Source organism: Hyperolius riggenbachi, chromosome 2 (genome assembly GCF_040937935.1).
Source record: "Hyperolius riggenbachi isolate aHypRig1 chromosome 2, aHypRig1.pri, whole genome shotgun sequence".
In the NCBI taxonomy this organism is placed as follows: Eukaryota; Metazoa; Chordata; class Amphibia; order Anura; family Hyperoliidae; genus Hyperolius; species Hyperolius riggenbachi.
In genome coordinates this window covers 44,999,020-45,014,675 of record NC_090647.1, presented here as the reverse complement: position 1 = coordinate 45,014,675, position 15,656 = coordinate 44,999,020, and the positions used below count along the sequence as shown (strand labels likewise).

Here is a 15,656-nt window from a genome sequence, read left to right as displayed (position 1 = left end):
CAACTTTAGTGTCTCAACCCTGAATTTAAAAAAAAAAAGAAAAGAAAGAAAAAACAAAAAACTTGCGGCCATTTTTATTTCTATTAAAAAAAGGTAAAAGAAATCCTGATATGATGTTTCTGAACAGAGGGCTGAACAGAGGCTATTTCTACTTGTGGAATGGGTGACATATGCGAGTGTGATAATAGCTGGTGATTGTAAGTGTCATCTCCCAGCCACCCACCCTCTGATAATGAGCCCGTTGTATGAGAAATATTCCATTATTACATGATAATAATACAGCTTCACAGGTATTTCAGCTTACACATCTCCCTGCACACATTCTTGACCCCCATTAGCCCTGGGTGATGGGGAAGCTTAAAAAGGAATTTATTCTAAAACATAATACAGGTCTTTGTCATCCGAGGGAAGGTAGGGGAAAGGAGGAAGAAAAAAAAAGTATAATATATATATATATTCTAAGTGGCCAAAAAATTAGAGACTCACTTTAAAAAAAAAAATAAACAAGTCCAACAGTGATGTAGAGTGATGTAACAACACAGAGTTGCTTATCAAAAAAGAAAGAGTATAGGCGGTTGGCACCAGACGCCAGCTGACAGCTGACACAATGTGGTTGCTCCCTTCACTGGCCGTGCTCACAGTCCAGAGGTATAATCCACAAGATAGCAGAAAGAATGAAGATGGAGGCATACCTTTTGTGCCTTTGAAAAAGCGGCAGATGCCGCGAAACGGCTGTCAGGCCGGTACTTCACCCCCACTTCTCTGGTAACCTGTAACGCCTATGTGTTTGCAATAAATACCCGAATAGCAAGAACTGGTGCTCAATCTTCGTTCTTTCTGCTATCTTACAGAGTTGCTTATATTATTATTGGATTTTGTTGTTCATTTCATAGCTAGCGATATAAGGAAAGCTCATTTATATAACGCTCAGCTTCGGGCGATGCGGTTTTCAGAAAAGTTAAAGCGGAATATAACTGTTACGATCGCTTCTGCAGCGTTTACTGCTGGCTGCAGTGGTATTGCAACCCAAGCAGTTCTGATGTCATTACATGCATTTGCTTGCATAGTTTGGTTTGCACTTAAACTAGTTGCTGATTCCATCTGCAGTCGCTCTGAAGTTAATGACAGTTTAATATGCTTTTGTGTAAACAAACATTGTCTGCTGCAATGGAGTGGCAATCACTTTCCTGCAGGCTGCATATCATTGTCTGCCTTTTCCTGCTGTCAGCCTGTGATTAATTACCATTCACTTGTGTGGGAATCTGCAGGTCTGCTCCCATTGGATGACCTCAGTATAAAGAACTGCTTCCTGCAATGCTCCATGGGCTACCATAGTCTCAGATTCTGTCTGTTACTCTGCTCGTGCCCCACCTCGTTCCTAGTCCGTGTGGACTGCGCTGACTCCTACGAAGGGGTCAGCGAGTCCTCCTAGTTCTGCTCTTGTTCTAGAAGTTGTTACTCTGCTTGTCTTGTGTCATATATTGGTTCATCGCCAATATATACGCTTACTTGCATGTTTTGTTATTTTCCTTGTATTCGTGTTACGTTGATACATCAGTGTCGCTGATATATACGTACACGAACTGTTTATACCCTGTGTTCAGTTAGTCAGCCTTCCAGCACGTTTTGGTAGTTTGCGCGTATCGTGATCACCCGTGCTGAGTTAGTATCCTGCTCCTGGTTCTGTTTGTGGATTGCGTTCATCTCTGCGAAGAGATAGCGAATCCTTCTGAGTCCTGTTCCCTGTATTGCTCCAGTCCTAGTCAGTGTTCCTGCTTATGTCATATATCAGTTCATTGCCGATATATACATATGTTAGTCAGACGTTACAAATAGTTTCATTGATAGCTGTAATTGTAATACGCTAGGAAAACATACTTATTGTATATTTGTCTGTGTTACGTTCATCTATCTTGATCCTCCTATTTCCTGACTATCCTGTCCTGTCTTTGTGAGGCACGCCATCGCTGCAACGCATTGGCTGCCTCATTCCAGTCTGTCTTGTTGTGGACGCTTGCTGTCACTAAGTAGTGGCTAGTTAAGCAAGCGTTCATTCTGTCTACCTGTCCTGATCTCCTCAGTCCTGGTTTATGCGCTCAGCGCTACTTTGCGCTGAGACGTTATCACGAAAGTATTGTTTGTGGCTGTTCGGATCTGCACCGGCTCTGTGCGCCACAATCTCCTATTGGAGTCAGTCCTCTCCTCTACTAAACTGGCGATATCCTGATTCCTTGTGCTGGTGTGTGTACCTCCTTCACGTCAGCTTATGTGTTGCATGCTGACGGTGGAGAATACACCTCCAAGCCTAACAATAACCCTGCATTTCAACTTTGCTCTAAAACATTATTTACAGTATATTATATGCAACCAGCATTTTTTTTACTAGACCAGCATTGGAACGGTTACACAGGGCTTTAAAGTTCCTGGAGATTTCTGCAGACGCATCCGAAGCTGAAATAGATACATTTTGTTTACATAAATGTATCTAAGTGTTGAATGTGACTCATCTCTCTGACTGAGAAGGAGCTTGGAGGACAGCCAAAGAGCGTGTAACATTTATCAATAGATACATATAACTAGATAGAATGTAACAATCTGAACTTCTGCATATCTCTCCACGGAACTTTAAACCTCTGTGTTTAACCCTTCCAGTGCTGGTCTAGTAAAAAAAAAATGCTTTTTGCATATAATATGCTGTAAATAATATTTTAGAGCAAAGTTGAAATGCAGGGTTATATTCCGCTTTAATGTCAAAATGGGTAAGACAAAAGATGTAAGTGACTTTGACTGAGGGATGATCTACGGTGCAAGAAGAGCTGGTGTCAGCATCTCTGAAACAAAGACTCTTTTAGGATTTTTGAGAAAAGAAAAACTTCAACCAATAAGGACTAGTCTGATTGAAAAAGGCTTGTGAATGAGAGAGGTGAAAGGTAAGTAGCACACATAGTGACCCAGCAACAGAAGGGCGACAACACCACACATTACAGCTCAATTCAATGCAGGTGCATCACAAAGCATAGCCCAACGCACAAAAAGATGGACTTTGCAAAGCATGGGCTTTTAGCAGCAGGAGACCATAAAATGTGCCACTGTTATCACAAAAAAAATAGGAATTGGTCTCAAATTGGTTTGAGGAACATCAATCAGAGTTTAACCTACCTCCATGGCCAGCTCAGTCCCCTGACCTCAATCCTATTTGGCATTTGTGGGGCGAAGTCGAAAGATCACGTAAAAGCTTGGAAACGCCACCATCCAATCTGGCCCAACTTAGCCATTTTTTCAGCATTGGCCAACATTCCTCACCAACGGTATCGGCACCTTGTTGAGTTCGTATTAAGAAGAATATCCAATGTGATCAGAGCTAAAGGTGGACCAACTCGTTATTAGAGGGTGTCTCAAATGTTTGGCCTGACTCAGTATATGCTCATGCTAGAGTATCTATAATGAGAATGTATAGAGATGAGACTCAAATGTAGATTTGTGAGATCTATTCAGAGAAGCAGATGAAGAAGAAATCTTTCCATCAAGAGACCACTGGTTTGCTAAAGGGATTATCGGTTGTCGAAAAGGAGTCACAAGTATTAAAAAGAGTGTACATTTGTATTTTGGAGAGAGGGCTGTCGGGGGATTCTGAGTTGAGGCCAGATGTCCTGCAGACGGATTGCTACTGGTACTGCTGGGACTTAATGTTCATTCTGATCCAGCTAATGATTGTAACCCTGCTGGAACTTGTAGTTCATTGGCCCTGCTGTAGTGAACTTTTACTGTTAAGATTTATTACCGTAGCTTGCTATTGGGACTCTTGGAACCAGGGCTGTGGAGTCGGTACAAAAATCTTCTGACTCCGACTCCTCAGTTTATGAAACCACCGACTGCAACTCCGACTCCAGGTACCCAAAATGACTCCGACTCTGACTCCTTAGTCTAACACTTACCAGGGCTGTGGATTTTGTACAAAAATCATCCGACGCCTCAGTTTATGAAACCTCCGACTCCAACTCCGACTCCGGGTACCCAAAATTGCTCCGACTTCTTGACTCCGACTCCACAGCCCTGCTTGAAACCTGTATTTAATTCACAGTGATGTTGGGACCAGATAAGGATTAAGATCATACCTCCCAATATTTTGAGATAAGAAAGAGGGGCACTTTAAGAAACACCCCTGCCATACTTCTAACCAGGGCTGTGGAGTCGGAGTCGGAGTCGTGGAGTCGGGCAATTTTGGGTGCCTGGAGTCGGAGTGGGGAAAAATGCACCGACTCCGACTCCTAATGAATTTGTAACTGTAATTAAAATAGAAAATATGATAAAATGTTCTATTTCTCAGATAATAGTCATTAAAAATAATGTATTTATACAGTATATATACAGTAATAGCTATGCTTAGTCCACAAAAATGAAATAAACCAATCAAAACTAGTTACTTGTGCTGCTTCAATAAAGCAGTCCCCGTATTTTTAAGGTCAGATATACATATCTGATTGTGACTGTATATATGATGTGTACACAGGAATCTCTTATATATACTAAATAACATCTATGCTGTAAGAATAAAGCCTGATGTGTAGCTGTGTCACTAATAGAGATGGTCAATGAGATGGAAGTAATTCTGCATTGATGCTGATTTATGCAAATGTATGCACTCCCTTTGCTGATGAAATCAAATAATTTGATATGTTATTAAAATTTGGTTTGGTGACTACAAATTAAAAGGTAACTGAGACGGATGAAAAGTAAAGCTTTATACATACCTGGGGCTTCCTCCAGCCCCCTTCAGGCTAATCAGTGCCTCGCTGTCCTCCACCACCCGGATCTTCTGCTATGAGTCCTGGTAATTCAGCCAGTCAGCGCTGTCCGGCCGCATGCCGCTCCCACAGCCAGGAACATTCTGCACCTGCGCAATAGTGCTGCACAGGTGTAGTATGCTCCTGGCGGCGGAGTGTGTGCATGCGCACTACGCCTGACTGGCTCAAGTACCTGGACTCATAGCAGAAGATCCAGGTGGTGGAGGAGGACAACGAGGGACTGATTATCCTGAAGGCGGCTGGAGGAAGCCCCAGGTATGTATAAAACTTTAATTTCATCTGTCTCAGGTTTACTTTGTTACACAGTAGTACTATACTCTACATATGCACTCCCCACAGAGCTACAGGGAATCCACCGAGAATGCTGTGCACATTGAACACAGAGGTGTTGTCTGTTTACAATCTCCTCATTCCCCTGCAGAGTACCTGCACATCATTCTTACATGTACCCACACTTACATTGCCTAGGGCCTGATAGATGTTCTTTGTTCCGGTTTGTACCTTTTACAAGTACTCTTACCAAGGACTAGTTTTAGTCTAAAGGGAATAAATATAGTAGTCTACATATCCTTCTCACTTCAGTTGTCTTGTAAAATTCCTAAGCGTTGGCAGTTAAGAGACGAATTTCATGTTACATACTTTTAATCAACAAAATTGTAATATGCAAATTAGAGGAGTCGGAGTCGTGGAGTCGGAGTCGGTGGAATCCTAAACTGAGGAGTCGGAGTCGGTGGATTTTTGGACCGACTCCACAGCCCTGCTTCTAACCACACCCCTAGTCATGCATATCACAAAGAATGCACAAGCAAACTATGTAGTTTTATCATGCAAACCACACTGATCCTCTCTATCATCAGTAGTTTTCATTCACTTTAGCATTTAAAAATAAGAAATACATCAATTTAAATGATAGGAATCGAGTCAGTTAAAGAGATTCTGAAGCAAAATAAATTTGCTATATTTACCTTTCAATTCGCTTCAGAAGTCTCATCAGCGGTAAACCGCCGCATCCCCGACAAAAAACGAGGGCTGGTCGTGGATTGTGCTGCCCTGAGAGGCAGAGCTATGAGCTGTAGCTCTGCCTCTCCTGCCGTCAATCGCCGTTCGGATCTCCGCCTCTCCCCGCCCCTCTCTATGAAGGAAGAGTGAGAGGGGCGGGGAGAGGTGGCGATCAGCCGGGATTGACATCAGTAGAGGCAGAGTTACAGCAAAGAGCTCTTCCTCTTTCAGGGAGCGTCGACCAGATCCCCCCCCTGGGATTTGGGGGGTCTGCAGCCCTCGTTTTTCGGTGGGGATGCGGCGGTTTACCACTGATGAGAGTACTAAAGCCAATTAAAAGGAAAATGTAGTAAATTTTTTTCGCTTCAGACACTCTTCAAACACATTTTCAGTGGAAAAATACATATATTTACATAGATCTGTAAATCAGTCCTGAAAGAGGGACAAATGAGGAGGAGAGAGGGACAGAGGGACAGGGCTCCCAAAGAGGGACTGTCCCTGCAAAAACGGAACAGTTGGGAGCTATGTAACATGAAATGGAGCCCCAGGCGAGATGGCAGTTTTTACCAACCGTTGATAGTCACCTGGCTTTTTTAGTAAGATTTGGTGGGGAGCTAGCATCCACCAGGCCCCTAGACTCTCTCCAGGCACTAGGTAACTTCCTAGGTTTGCCTTGTGGATGATCCAGCTCTGACTGGGACTTCTTGTTCCTTTGCTGTTGAAATCAGCAGTGACTAGTGTGTTGTGTAAGGTTTTTTTCTGCCCAATTGTGTGCGACTAATAGACACTTTTTTGGTATGGTTCAGCTATACGGGCTTGTTCACACTAAGGGCGTTTTCGCCTTTTAAGCACTGGCGATTTGCAAAATCGCTCTGAAAGAGCTTGTGCAATGATTCCCTATGAGAATATTCACATATAAGCGGTTTGACTCCGATTCGTTCGCCTGTACCATTTTCGGGGCGATTTGCCTCAATGGAAGGTAAAGGGAAATCGCAAAGCGCATGAAAAAAACAACACTTTGAATAACGATTTCTCAAGCGCTTTCATGAATAAATACAATGGCCTCAATTCACTAAGCTTATCTCCTGTCTTTAATAACGTTTCTAGAGTGGTCACCATGGTGATGAGGCATGTCGTATTCAGGAAACATTTTACCTCAGGCAAACCTAAAGTTAACTCTTCTGTCTTCAAAGAAAACCTGAACTGAACATTAAAAGTCAAAATAAACATACACAAGTCATACTTACCTCCCGTGTAGTCTACGCCTCAATCTATCTTTCCTCTCCTGCATCCTGTTTGTCCACTGTGATCAATGGAATTCTCCGTCCTACATTTTGAAAATGGCTATTACCCCATAACAGCTTTCTGGTCAGCACACTGTTTAACTGTAACATCGCCCACTTGAGCCGTAGGGAAACATGGACACATCAGTTCTCCTCTCAGCTGTAACTAACAGCTGCTGATATATAACTGACAGCAACTGATATATTTCAGTTCTGACAAAATGTTGTCAGAACTGGAAGGCATCATTATAAGAAGAAAATGGCGAGCTTCTGAGAGGAACTGATGGCAAGGTAACTATGTAATGTTAATTTGAAGTTACCTCATGTGTTTATTTTAAATAATTTTACTCAGTACAGGTTCTCTTTAAGTTAACTCTTCAATCCTTAAAATAACTCCACAGTTAAAGACAGACTGTTTATTAACTGCCATTTTGTATTTATTCATGGAAGTGAAAAAACAGAATCGCTCTGCAAAAGTACTTAGAAAAGCGCTTTATTAAAGAAATCGCAGCGTGCAGGTAAGCGTTGGGAGGGACTAAAAAAAAAATTGCAAAAAAATGAAAAAAACACTGGCGTCAGTGATTTTGATTTTAGATGTGAGCAAAGCCTGACTGCAGCTAATGGATACATTTCATTTGTGCAATCTTTGGGGTGAAGACCACTTTGCTGTCATTACTTTCCTTTCCATTTAACAAATGACCCCGCCCCCCCTTACAATAGTGTATTTTACGCAGCACACCTGAGTCAGCTAAGCCAGCATTTTTCCTGACAGACACCTATGGGATTATTGATGATCTGACAAGCCAGCGATTCACTGAACGCTACACAAAATCAATAGGAATCACCTGTTAGTGGATGAAGCCGGGCAGGATCTATCTTGTGTGTGATCTCCCCTCCATAATATTTTCGCTGCTAAGCCTCCATGGAGTGTTGGCAACCTGGCGGCGGCCTCGGCAAGGCTCAGCTGACAGCCAACAGCCGGGCTCCGCTCATCCCGATGACAAAAGAGCGCCGCTAATCACCGCTACTGCTCAAGATGGCCAAATAACGTGACCCCTTTATAATTTTAGAAACAGCCTTCAGCACGGAGCTGTCATCTTTTTGGATGCCGCGGAGCACGCCGACACCTTTATCCCTTCACACAAAAACAGCAAGAATAGAGACTTAAAGCTGCACATCAGGCAGACAGCTAAATGCGAGGAGGAAATACGATATCTGCAAAATGGCTCCTCTGCTAAAAACTGGAACCAAGGGTTGAACGTCATCCCAAGGGGTAGTGGATACCCCCTTTTCATGAGAAATCTTTTCCTTTTATCAAATAGATCGTCAGGGGGCTCTGTATGGCTGATATTGTGGTGAAACCCCTCCCACAGTGTGATGTCATGACCATGGTACCGACAGTTTCCGGTCTATGAGCCTTGCTGCATTGTAAGAAATAACAGCTTTTTCTAACTGCCAAGCAAGCAGTATCTCCCTCTGTGCATATGTATATCTATAACAAGCAACCTTTTAGCCTATCGCATTGCTAGGGGGTGTGGTTATAGATAATGGCAGTTGGGGCTGTTTTTTTCCCATGTCTGCCAGTAGTAAAGATGATGACCTGCAGACTGATTGTGGATTAAAGTGAACCTCCAGACTAAAAATCGATTCAGCAGCACTGAAAAAGCCTGGTGTTTCTTTAACTGTTTCACAGCATCAGAACTTTGTTTCTCTTATACAAACCTCATTTTTAGCTGCACAGAAAAAAACTGCCCGGGCATTTTTCCCCTAATGCTGTGCAAAGCATGATGGGATTTCTGATGTTATTGTTCTCGTTCTGCTGTTTTGGTGCAATTTCTTTTTTTTTTACATTTTGAATTTGACATTTGAAGCCTAGTGTGTGCAGCTGGGAGGTGTGATCAGGACACAGGATAGTTGGAACTGTGTCTCCTGCTCCTTGTCACCTCCTTTCAACCAAAACGATGGCTGCCATCATGACAAAGATCTCTGCCCTCATGAATCACAAACATTTGCCTGTTCTTTTAAAACAGGGTGGGTAAGAGATTATATTACCTATCTATACTAATTAACATAACTAATGTAACTTAATGACAGTATGTTTGTTTAGGCTGAAGTTCCCCTTTAAGCAATATGAACAAATTTCATGGCGAATACCAATCATTTCTTGATCTCTCTTCTATTTTTAACTTCTCACTTTGCAAAGGATTGATTCCCCCCTTCACTAAAGTGTCTTATATTTGGGGAAAGACGGTATATATTGTAATGCAATGTGTCAGCGTAAAAGTAGCCAAACCTTTCTATCCAAATACGGAATCCCATGCGTTTAATTTTGAATAAGATGGATGGATGGGATGCCTATGCATATATTTATAGATTTATGAAATGTGTGGTATAAATTACATAGCAGATATTTCATGACATGGGTCAGGATCCCAAATGATATTCCTGTTTCAAGAGCAAATCTAAATGGCAATCCCACCTCCCCACTGTGCCAGAGCCACACAAAGGCTGGGATAAGTAATGTCACTAATATTATCAATCAGCATAAATAACGTGTTGTGTCAGACGAAGCCCATGTGGTCTTTATGTGCAGTGCTGAGCCGCGCATTGTCTCAGATTAGTGCAAGCTTAGCATGCTGCTTCTGACAAAGGTACAGCAAGTCGAGCAGCAGGTTCAAACACACAGGGAAATTGTATAGTGATAGGCCATTTAAAGAATAATTCTACAAAACAGTACACAGGCAGTCCCCTACTTACAAACGACTCGAGTTACACCATTTCAGAGATACCAAGTTGTCTAGATATCCAAAATATACAATACTGTTTTAATTACATATTTTTGTAGTTAAATGTTACATTTTGGTATAAACTATATTTATTTTAAACCACTTTAAAAGAAAAGGCGCTCTGAGTTAAATACAGCTTTGAAAAAGGCTTATTCACCTGAGGAAGTGGCTTCAAGGCACGAAACATATTTTTATCCTTGTTCATAAAACTAAACTTTGAATTGAAGCCATCATTGAAGGTAAGTTTATAGTTACCTTCCTTTTAAATGTAAATATCACAACACATTGTAAAATTTAAAATACATGTAAACACATACAAATAAGTAGTATGTTTCTTCCAGAGTAAAATAAGCCATAAATTACTTTTCTCCTATGTTGCTGTCACTTACAGTACTAAGCAGAAATCTGATGGAACTGACAGGTTTTTGACTACTCCATCTTTGTGGGGGGATTCTCAGTATTTCATTTATTCTTTACATATTAATTCCCTGGAAAGGATCTACCTGTATACAGAGATGCAGACCGCCCCCTACATATTTGCACACTATTCTGGCAGTTGGACTGAACACAACTGCTGTTTGCTAAGGAACAATTTTTAGGGGGTAGCCAATATACTTATCTGTATCTTTTTGGGAAGTGGGAGGAAACCGGAGTGCCCAAAGGAAACCCACACACACAAGGGGAGAACATACAAACTCCTTGCAGATAGTGCTCTGGCCTGCTAACTGTTGCCAACAGCATTGCAGCCCACGACAACGCCATTTTTACCAGGTCGTCTCAGGCACACTTTTCACCTGCTCCCCAAAGTATAGTCTATTTGCTCTGAAAGCTGTCATTGCATTGTATTGATAACTGGTGTATTTATATTGTAATGTACCCAGTAATAATTTCTGAGCTGCTATCTGTGTTCTGGACACATTAAGGGGCCCACACACTTATACTATTTCCCGCCGATATACAGCAGATTCGATCACTGTGATCGAATTTGCTGTGAAATCATTGCGCAAACGCTGACCGAACGATTGATTTCAGTCCGAAATCAATCGTTCCCGTCGATCTGTCCACGCGGAAAATTTTGCTTGATCGCCAGCGGGTCGGGAGTGCATCGATAGCGGCGTTCGAATGTTCGACGACCCACGCTAGCGGTAATACATTACCTGTTCCGCCGGTGCGTGTCCCCGCTGTCTCGTCTCCACGCTGGGCTCCAGGGCTCCGGCTGGCTTCACTTACTTCCTGTCGGGGGAAGTTTAATTAACCTCCTTAGCGGTAACCCCGTGCTGGACACGGGGTAAGCCGCTGGAGGGTGGCGCTCAGGCCCTGCCGGGCCGATTTTCATAATTTTTTTTTTGCTGGACGCAGCTAGCACTTTGCTAGCTGCGCCAGCACTCTGATCGCCGCCGGCTCCCGCCCGATCGCCGCTATCTGAAGCGGCGCCCCCCCCCCCCCCCCCGACCCCGTGCGCTGCCTGGCCAATCAGTGCCAGGCAGCGCCGAGGGGTGGTTCGGGACTCCCAATGACGTCCCGACGTCGCTGACGTCGGTGACGTCATCCCGCCCCATCTCCATGGCGACGGGGGAAGCCCTCCAGGAAATCCCGTTCTTTGAACGGGATTTCCTGATCGGAGATCGCCGAAGGCGATCAAAGCGGGCGGGGGGATGCCGCTGAGCAGCGGCTATCATGTAGCGAGCCCTGGGCTCGCTACATGATTTAAAAAAAAAAAAAAAAAAAAAAAAAACTGCTGCGCTGCCCCCTGGCGGAATTTTTCATACCGCCAGGGGGGTTAAACAGTAGAGCGCCCTCTACTGTTTTAACTTCCCCGAACAGAAAGTAAAGTGAAGCTGGAGCCCAGGGCTGAGAAGAGACAGCGGAGACTGGGGGACTCGCGCTGACCGGATCAGGTAATGTATGCGTGTGTGTGTGGGGGGGGGGCGCACGCAGCGGCAGCTCCACAGATTGTGAATCGGTTTCATAGTGAAATCGATTCAAAATCTGTTTGCAGTGTAGCCAATAGAAGGTTAAAGGTGGCCACTATCGGTCCAATTTCTAGCGAAAAATCGTTCGAGCCATCAGAAATTCTGATCGGATTGGTTGTAAATAATCTCCATTGATGGACACAATCGACTACGAACATTTATAAAATAGTCATCCGATTGGACTAGATAAGTGATACAGGTAGTCCCCGGTCTACGAACGCCCGACTTACAATCGACCCGCCGATACGAACGCCCGACTTACGAACGACCCGCCATTACGAACGCCCGCCATCCTGCCGCGATGATGTAACGCCGCCGGGGACTACCTGTTCTGCTGCCATTTTTAATGCAGAGTTGGCGCAGCGGAAGGTAAATAGAGGACATCTCACCTGTTCCATGGCTGTAGAAGGTCCCAGCGTGCTGCCTGGTAGCTGCGCGGCCCGTCCTCTCGCTCCGTCCACTGTCCTCCCGGCGGCTTCACATGCATCGCATAATGACGCAATCAGGAGAAGCCCCCTAGTGGCGGCGCCTGCTAATGCGTCATTATGCGACGCATGTGAAGCCGTCGGGAGAACAGTGCAATGCTCTATAAACCATACTAAATGGAGGCTCTTTCGTATGTTGTGCAAGTTCTGGTTGTTCCTTTTTTAGGTCATTTATCCTACTACTGAAGCAAAACTACAATGTTTATTTCTTTAAGAATCAATGAGAGAGAGGGTGGGTAGGTTAAGGGTGGGTACAGGGAGGGTTAGGGTGAGTACAGGGTGGGTTAAGGGTGAGTACAGGGTGGGTTAAGGGTGAGTACAGGGTGGGTTAAGGGTGAGTACAGGGTGGGTTAAGGGTGAGTACAGGGTGGGTTAAGGGTGAGTACAGGGTGGGTTAAGGGTGGGTACAGGGAGGGTTAGGGTGAGTACAGGGAGGGTTAAGGGTGAGTACAGGGTGGGTTAGGGTGAGTACAGGGAGGGTTAGGGTGAGTACAGGGAGGGTTAGGGTGAGTACAGGGAGGGTTAGGGTGAGTACAGGGAGGGTTAAGGGTGGGTACAGGGAGGGTTAGGGTGAGTACAGGGTGGGTTAGGGTGAGTACAGGGAGGGTTAGGGTGAGTACAGGGAGGGTTAGGGTGAGTACAGGGAGGGTTAGGGTGAGTACAGGGAGGGTTAAGGGTGGGTACAGGGAGGGTTAGGGTGAGTACAGGGTGGGTTAGGGTGAGTACAGGGAGGGTTAGGGTGAGTACAGGGAGGGTTAAGGGTGGGTACAGGGAGGGTTAGGGTGAGTACAGGGAGGGTTAAGGGTGGGTACAGGGAGGGTTAGGGTGAGTACAGGGAGGGTTAGGGTGAGTACAGGGAGGGTTAAGGGTGAGTACAGGGAGGGTTAGGGTGAGTACAGGGAGGGTGTAGGGGACCTGTTAAAAAGAGATGTGTGGATTAGAAAATTCAGGCTGTACAACTTCCAGATGTTATTTGTTACAAGTTTTTACAGTTGGCATAGTAATAGTTTATGTACATGTTATATTATGTATTATACATGCTACGTTTTGATGCTTGCCATGTTTTAGCAGAGAATTTGAGTTGATTGTTATGGCATTTCTATCCACTGTCTCAATAAAAATCTTTTTGAAATAAAAAAAAAAGTAATCCGATTGGATTTTGGTCAAACCAAAATTTGGAATTTCTAGTTGGTTGTGATAGATAGAAAGCAAAGCTTGATTCATTGATAGTGTAGTGAACGATTTTTCTTCCGATCAGAATTATCTGATCGCTCGAAACGATTTTTTGTTAGAAATTGGATCGTTAGTGGCCACCTGGTGTCCCACCCAACCCCATTCCCCCGGCACTGCAGGGGCTGTACTCCCACTTGCTACCACTGACATTAGACACAAGCAACTCTGTCAATAAGCTGTATGTAACACACACTTTCCATTTGCCTTGAGATATTCGCTCACACACAGTGCAGATAAAACGCTTTTATTTGCCTGTTTCATAACTGCAGCCCTCATTTACAACATCCTCTAAATACATCGCTCATAAAATGTAACCTTTCCACTCGCAGGAATGCCATAAATCCAGCCGCCGCGGCTGTCAATGCATTTTACATGTTAATAATCTTTATGTTGAAAGGCGCTGGGTAACCTTGCAGACCTTGACCATTAGAATCCTTTCAGACGAGCTCTCCAAATTATCCTGAATGCACCACAAACAGCCCCCCCTCTCATTACTGTGGAGAACACTTTGTATCGAGCCGCGTGTGATTTATTGTAACGCGCTTCTCTCCTTGCTATCATGTTAACCTCATAGTGCATCTCTGCACTGCACAGAACGGCAGCCGATGCAGCTTTATTAAGGGGGAGTATTGAATGCGTTCAATTAATGGGCAGGAGAATGCTACTCATTAGGATTTGGTATTGCTTTTCTATAAACATTAGAGATGGATGCAGGAGTAGCCACAGGTGTTAATGTACAGGCATGGAATTTCCAACAAGGCCAGAGAGGCGTGGGCCAGGGGCGGCGCCCAAGCGAAAGTCAAACCATCAGTTCAGTGTTAAAGTGAACCCCAGGTGAAAATAAACGGATAAGATAAACAATTGTATTTATCATCCCATTCCTAAAAATAACTTTTTTAGATATTGTCAAATCGAAGAAAGAAGCGGCACACCACTGGCTGCAAACTGTTGCTGTATTAACCTCCTTGGCGGTAACCCCGTGTGTGACACGGGGTAAGCCGCCGGAGGGTGCCGCTCAGGCCCTTCTGGGCCGATTTACATAATTTTTTTCTCAAACACGCAGCTAGCACTTTGCTAGCTGCGTGTTTGCTCTGATCGCCGCCGCCGATGCGCCGCTACCCGCCGCGGAAACAGACCCCCCCCCGCATACCCCTTGTGCAGCCTGGCCAATCGCCGCCAGGCTGCGCTATGGGGTGGATCGGGACTCCATGTGACATCACGACGTCCGTGACGCCGATGACGTCACTCCATTCGACGCCATGGCGACGGGGGAAGCCCTCAAGGAAATCCCGTTCAGAACATAATTCCTTAAAGGTCTCCCTCAGCCACGCACAATACAGTATAATAATATGGTAGGACATCATGCTGGGTACACATAATGCAATTTCCTGACCGACCGACAATGGGATTGATCAGGAGCAGTTTGGATACAGATAATAATGAGGACAGGCAACATTGGTAATGAAGGGGAAAGTGAAGCATTCACACAGCAGGGCACAGGGCTGAGCTCATACCTGACACTGTTAAGTTCCCCAAAACTGCTCCATGCTCTGTACATGCAGCTGCTGCATCCAAAGTCAACTATAGCAAGGAAAGAAAGGGGGCAGTGCTGAGAGCTGCAGGATGCCTGCAGGTATTCTGGTGTCTAAACTTGTGCCGGTCCCCAGACACTGCACCGGCCCTGGTCTGAGGGGGGATTCTGGGCAGCTGTAATCCTCCCCTGTGTTTGCCTATGGTGTCCGTCACATTGACCGCGCACTAAGGGAATGGAGGCTCAAGGATGGAAAACTGATGCCTTTTAAAAAAACTTTTCCACGGATCAGTTTTTCATGTGTGCAAATGCGAACCAGGCCCATGTCATTTCCCTGCATGTGGGAATTTCCCAGTGGTGCCAGGGGAAGCTCACACTGCAAAGGTGAGTGAATGATACTCCTTTCAGCCTGCCTTACTTTGGAGAGTCCAGGTTTCCTGCTGATGGTGGCCCAGAAGGTCCACACGAGACAGTAACTGCTTTCATTATGTTATTTCATTATCTACTGATTTTTCTACAAATTCTTCTTTAAGAGAATGGAGGGCTGCATCTTCTGTTCTG

General features: G+C 44.6%; 1 protein-coding gene across 15 annotated transcripts in view; it reads right to left on the bottom strand.

Moving 5' to 3' along the window:
* TENM4 (teneurin transmembrane protein 4) overlaps positions 1-15,656 on the bottom strand; it is a 1,797,006-nt gene that overhangs the window by 1,604,777 nt on the left and 176,573 nt on the right. Inside the window, exon 1 of one of the 15 annotated variants that reach the window (XM_068266718.1) lies at positions 3,160-3,289. The exons of the other annotated variants lie outside the window; for them this stretch is intronic. The gene's annotated coding sequence lies outside the window, so the exon portion shown is untranslated. Of the gene's footprint in view, positions 1-3,159; positions 3,290-15,656 lie in introns of those variants that run through there. 15 annotated transcript variants of the gene reach the window in all.